We start from the raw sequence: 6,693 nt of genomic DNA, 5'->3' as shown, positions 1-6,693 counted from the left end.
GTTAAGGTCAGTGCGTAGTCTTGGTTGGACCTCAACGCTTTTTAGCTGTTTACGATCAGTGCGCACTGTTTTCTAGTGACCAACGAATACAAGCGCGTTATTGCCATGTAGGCTTCGTAGGCTCACTTTGGTGTGAATATATTCGTTCCTATTTTCACGGTATCGCTGCAGTTTGTATTTCACATCATATCGACGGGCCCTGTCAACAACTGAGCTTCCCCTTTGAAAGACTTGTCCCCATTATTTTTTACTATAATGTAAACTGATCTTCTTCTTCTTCTTCGTCCTTTTAAGACATGGCACATGCCCACATGGGGGGATTGGCTAAGGTGTACTGGCATAAACAAGAAAATTTCCATAGGATATTGCGACAAAATTTTAGCACCAATTGTTGACACGCTGGCAGCAGTGGAATTCCATTTTGACCACATCTTCCCATCTCGTGCGAAACACACGCCCGCAAACATTTTAAACGGTCTTCTCTCTGATCACATAGAGGAATACCCCTATCATACGGTGCTTTCTACCGATGCCTCCGTCAGCTGCCAAAAAGCTGCAGTTGGCATCTTTTCGCAGGATTTGGCCTGGAGCTTTTTTGTCCGCATCCCTGATTATATATTCCTATATTCTTTGCGGAATTTTAGCTCTTTGAATGGCCCTGCACAAAATTTCTTGTCACGTGCCTCAAGTCATAATTCTCGCTGATTGTTCACGTGAACAGTCACGTTGTGCGGTGCGACCATGGTGGTAATGCGAGCACGTCAGATTTAGCCTCCCTTAAAACTTCACAAAATATTTATGAGCCGTTTCCTGCGATTTTTGTCCCATGCGCTTTGAAGGAGGTCCGTTTTGTCTGGGTCTTTGGTCATGCAGGTATTCATTCAAATGAGGTGGCTGATTACTGAGCAAGGTCGGCTCTTGACGGGTCAGTGACACATCCCGTCCCGAATTTCAGCCTCCTGGTGATTTCCGGTTTCCGGCGGTTCCAACACATATCAGCCTGGTTACGTGATCCCTTACTATATACCACTGATTATCAGCACTAAGCATATAATTGGAACGACCGTTTGTGTAAAACCAGGCACTGTGAGGCATCAATGACGCGGTTGCGGTGCAGGATTCCCAGTTTGAATTTATGTCTATGCAGGTGTGGGTTGACACCGACAAACCTATATATGTGACGCATGCAGGGAAGTTGAATCTGTAGGCCATTTAACCCACTGCAAAGAACTGAGATCAACACCAATCGGTGTTAAAAGGTTCTGCGTTAACATAATTTGTGGCATTTGATACCGTGGCCGATTATGAGAAAAGAATAAGGCCGGCTGAGCCAAAAATAGGAGTACTGATATCAGTCACTGGGTCCAACGACCTGAGGAAAGTTCGCACCGTGAGTATTTGAAAGCGGGAACTTAGATCAGGGATACGGACTTCCAGATAAGGCAGGGCGTTTGAAACTGATTTTGGGAGGCCAAGGCAGAAACGTAGAGCGCGCCTTTCCAGTAAGATTAAGGGTTGAATCTTGTAGTTTGCACTACCAGAGAACAGAATGCAACCAAATTCAAGTATAGGTCTTACATAGGCTTTGTATAGTAACAATAATGTGCCGCGGCGCATCCAAAACTTTTGATTGGCGATTCTTGTCAGCTGGCCTAGAGCACGTTCTCCTTTAGACACATTGTTCTCTATGTGAAGGCTCTAATCTAATGCCGGGTGATAAGTAACACCTAGATGTTTAACGAATTCCACTTGTGGAATCTGGTTAGAGCGATGGACTAATGAAATGTGCAAAGGCGTGTCTGGAGGAAATACCAAAACGCCGCATTTGTCAACATTCAGGGATAAGTTAATACCGTGCAACCATATTCCAAAAGGATCCAAATATCCCTGCAGAATCTGGTAAAGAGAATGAATATTCCTGGCCGGGGCGAAAAAAAGCTATGTCATCTGCATACACAAAAAATGTTATACCAGGACGAATGGGGATGCCACAAACCAAAATATTAAAAAGCAGAGAGGATAGCACCGATCCTTGCGGCACACCTCTTGATTGATAATATGTATTTGAACATAGGGTTCCCTCGGAGCAGTAAAAGAATCTGTCCTTCAGAAATTCAGATATCCACGCATAAATGTAGGTTGGAGGATGTAACTGAGCAAGTCTGTTAAGTAGTATAGAATGTTTTACACTGTCATAGGCATTTGCTACATCAAGAGTGACCAAAGCTGAAACTTCTCTTCTGCGTAGCGAGAGCCGGATTCTGCTCTCTAGATCCACATGCGCGGACCATATAGAGCATCCAGGACGAAAGCCAATCTGGGCTGAGCTGAGACCGTTGACGTCATGAACATGTTTTGTGAGGCGACTGTGCACTATTCTTTCTATTGATCTGACTAAATTTGAAGTTAGCGCAATTGGCCGAATATTATCTAAGACGTATCGTTTCCCTGCATCTTTCATCAATAAAATAATTTTCGCTGTCTTCCAAATGCTTGGAATCCATGCATTTTCCAACGAAGCATTGACGATATCTAAGATGTCGCTTGTAAAATCCTGGGCTAAAATTTTAATCATACCAACAGTGACACCATCTGGTCCAGGAGCTGCAGGATGCAACATTGCCAGGACTGAGAGGACCTCTGATTAGTCAACCTCGGTATAATACGAGTGCGGTGAGATTGTGCACAAATGGACGTTTTTCTGCGCCTGGAAACGTAACGCCAATCCCTGAGCAATAAGCTCCAGGGTTTCCTGAGCCTTTTGTGTTTATAACACTGTTGAACTGGTGAGAAGAGGGACTGCAGAGCGCTTGTTACGTTCCATGAATCTATACAGGATCTTCCGATTACGAGGATTTGAAAGATATGCGTTTAAATTTTGGTTATACTCCTGCTTGGCTTTTTCAATTGTTCTTTTGAAAGATGCAGAGAAGAATTTGCAATTTAACCAATTAGCTGGACTCTGGTTGCAGGATTGCCTCTTCCAGGCCGCTTTTCTGCGACGATACGCCTTCTCACATTCTTCTGTCCACCAAGGAGACGGCTTTTTATTAGAGGCTGCTGCGGGCTCAGCGAATATTTAGTGGTCTACTGCATTTTGTAAAAATGAAACCGTGTGCTGCGCTCTGCCATCCCGGCATGTACTAACTAGAGAGGTAATTGAGGCGGACATCAGATTTTTATAGATATTGTGGTTGACAAATTTATGGGTTACACAACAAATTTTGAGCGGAGATGACCGGATATGAAAGTTATAGAAAAGTGGTCGCTAGATGTACCCGAATCCTGTGTCGACCAATCAGTCGCCTCTAGCCAACCTGCTGATAAAGTTAAGTCAGTGGCTGAGCGAGCAACCCCTTGCATAAAGGTTATTTCTCTGGAATTGCAGCAGCGTACAGCATTTGCAGGCAGCCACGACCAGAGAAGGTGGCCGCAGGAATCACTACGGCTTCCCCAGACACTATGGTGCGCGTCTCCTGCGATGACTGCACTGCTTGTGACAGTCACCAAGCTGTCTAAACAGTCTGTCCTGCGTACACCTAAAGGAAAATAGACATTAGAAATTGTAAAATCGGCACAATTCGGAAATTAAAGTTTGTTCGCTAAAAGCTCACAGTCAGGGAGAAGAATTTTCTTAGAGAAAGATGCCTGATGACATAAATGTTTAGAAAGCATGGTCACCAATCCAGCTCCCCTGCCAACATTTCGATCTGACCTGGAAACTTGAAATTTTCTCATTGAAAATTATAAGGTGATAACTACGTTTCTTGTAAAAGCACAATATCAGGTTTATGTTTGTGAATAAGTATTTCTAGATCTGGAAGAGAAGACAATTTTGAGTGGCAATTCCATTGCAACACCTTGATACCTGCCATGATTAATGACCAATTGAAGAAGCAGAAACCGCCTCTTTAAGGATATCAGCATGGAAGAAGTTTGGGTGGTCCTTTTTTAGCTTTCATCTGTGGAGTACCAGATTTAGATGGTGACGAGGAAGCACGGCGCTTCTGCGTAGGGCACGACATTTCGACATCTGTTGTGCAGGTGTCAGTGCGACATGCACTGCTAGGAACAGAGATGTTAGGTGGGACCTAGGGAGCATCAGGAGGTGATGATGAGCGGCTAGCACTAGCTGCACCAGCTAAAACAGATGCAGACGTTGCTGCCAGAGCGGATGTTGATGGTGACACAGATTGAACTGCAACAAACTGAGCCAACGCCTCAGAAAAAGTGTTTAGCATTCGCTCAACCACATTATTAGGGGCTTTTTCTACTGTGGTCACAATTGAGGCAGTCAAGTTGGACTCATTGTCCCCAACAGAAGCGCGCGCACGACTAGCATATGCCGACTGCGCATAATTTAGTGAAGAGCGTAGCTTGTTGGAAATTATCAAAGAGAAGCGGTGCTCAAGAGCCGATGCTTACGCGGTTCTTAGAAGGAAAAATCCTGTTTTTTTTTTTCCTGCTAAGAACAGCGTAAGCATCGGCTCTTGAGCACCGCTTCTCTTTGATAATTTCCAACAAGCTACGCTCTTCACTACATTATGCGCAGTCGGCATCATCAGCTGAGTGGATGTTGCTGCAGAGGCAACAATAAGGCTGCTCTGAGGTGCAGTTATCAGCAGTATGACCTTCTCGACATAAACGGCAGCGGGTCTCCGACTTGCATGCTTTCGGCCGAAGCGCGCGCGTGCGTGGCGATGCCTCCACCTCATCCTCCTCCTCCTTTACCTCCTCCTCCTCCTCTTTCCGCTGTCTCGTATTATTCCGATGTGCTTCATTTCCTTTCGCCGTCTCTCCGTGTCATCCCTGTTTTCGGCGCTGCGGTCACGGACGCTCCAGCGCGTCCCGAACCGCCAACAGTTGGTGCATTGAAGAGGGCGGGGTTCCAGGCTGTCCACACTATATACAATCGAACAAATCTTTAATTCAGCAGGGCAGGAAGAGCCAGAAAAAGTTATTAAAGACTCAGTAGCAACACACGAGCCGTTTACCTCTCTACTACAGCGGTAGACTCAAAGGACCCCAACTCCTGCATCCTGAAATTCTTCTAGAATTTCTTGCGGGGACGATGCTATATAGGTCGACACCACGCACGATACCCTTGACACATGCAAGCTCTTCGGTAATGAATGCTTTCACCGTCAGTGAGCTGAAAATTTTGCACTGAAGCAAGTCTGCAACACAAGCGATGTCTGAGGACTTGCACACAATGTCCCTACGGCCAAATGGACGCCCTTCAGAGAACGGCAAATAGTGGGCTGTCAATGATCTTAGCTCCTGTTGAATTAGTTTGGGGGTTTTCATTTTGATCGCACCCTCACCGATTGGGACGAGAGCCACGGGAATTGCATCAATGCCATTTTTTTTTGGAAGGGCTCAAGCGGCACGCTTTGGGCTGGCACGCTGGCAAACCAAGCTGCCGACCCTCCACCTGGGGAGGTCAACGACATCTCTCAGCAAAACGCACCCTCAGGTTCACATGAACTGCGTCTTAACCTACGCCTTGGCCAAAACCCCTCAACGCAGAAAGGGCTCACCAGTAATAAACAAGCCGGAACCACCAGGAGAAACAGAGAGCAGCAGCAGCAGCCAGCAAGGACACGTCAGCGAACACCCACCAAGCAGGGGAGCCAACTCACTGATCATTCATCTAAGCTGATCATCCATCTAGTTTCCTCCTTTTCGCCAACATATTGTTACGTGACGGCAAGCCGGTGAAGACAGGACTACATGACAGATGGCGATGGTTGGTTGGTTGGTTGGTTGGTTGGTTGGTTGGTTGGTTGGTTGGTTGGTTGGTTGGTTGGTTGGTTGGTTGGTTGGTTGGTTGGTTGGTTGGTTGGTTGGTTGGTTGGTTGGTTGGTTGGTTGGTTGGTTGGTTGGTTGGTTGGTTGGTTGGTTGGTTGGTTGGTTGGTTGGTTGGTTGGTTGGTTGGTTGGTTGGTTGGTTGGTTGGTTGGTTGGTTGGTTGGTTGGTTGGTTGGTTGGTTGGTTGGTTGGTTGGTTGGTTGGTTGGTTGGTTGGTTGGTTGGTTGGTTGGTTGGTTGGTTGGTTGGTTGGTTGGTTGGTTGGTTGGTTGGTTGGTTGGTTGGTTGGTTGGTTGGTTGGTTGGTTGGTTGGTTGGTTGGTTGGTTGGTTGGTTGGTTGGTTGGTTGGTTGGTTGGTTGGTTGGTTGGTTGGTTGGTTGGTTGGTTGGTTGGTTGGTTGGTTGGTTGGTTGGTTGGTTGGTTGGTTTCAAACAATGCTGGCACATACCAACTGTGGGGGAGTGGCATAGACACAGGCGGTTAATTGCTGGATACAGAGAAGTTTTGACGGGAAAAGGAATAGTAATAGTATGTAGGCTGATAGATTGGAAGACCGAAGGACAGGGGTCCTGTTAACTTGGAGATCGAAGACGGGACAATGGCTTAATGTGCAGAATAGTATACAATGTCTGTAATGTTTCAATGTCGTACTGACTGAGAGCGGGAAAAAGAAATTAAAATGGGTGTCGCTGCGTTTCTTGGAAATTTTGCACAGCAGAGCGCACGCTCTTGTCGCTTCGTCCAAGCAAAGAAGCGCCAATGGAAAGAACAACCGCAGAGGACACAGGCAAACCCAGTTGATGAAATGGAATTTGCAAAAGACGCTTCCTCAAATGAGAGAAGCGGCGGCAGAACAGCAGGAAGTGATCTATTGTCTCAGGCTC

This window comes from Amblyomma americanum, chromosome 2 (assembly GCF_052857255.1).
Source record: "Amblyomma americanum isolate KBUSLIRL-KWMA chromosome 2, ASM5285725v1, whole genome shotgun sequence".
NCBI classification, from domain to species: Eukaryota; Metazoa; Arthropoda; class Arachnida; order Ixodida; family Ixodidae; genus Amblyomma; species Amblyomma americanum.
The sequence above is the reverse complement of the archived record's forward strand: the minus strand, read 5'-3'. Positions refer to the sequence as shown.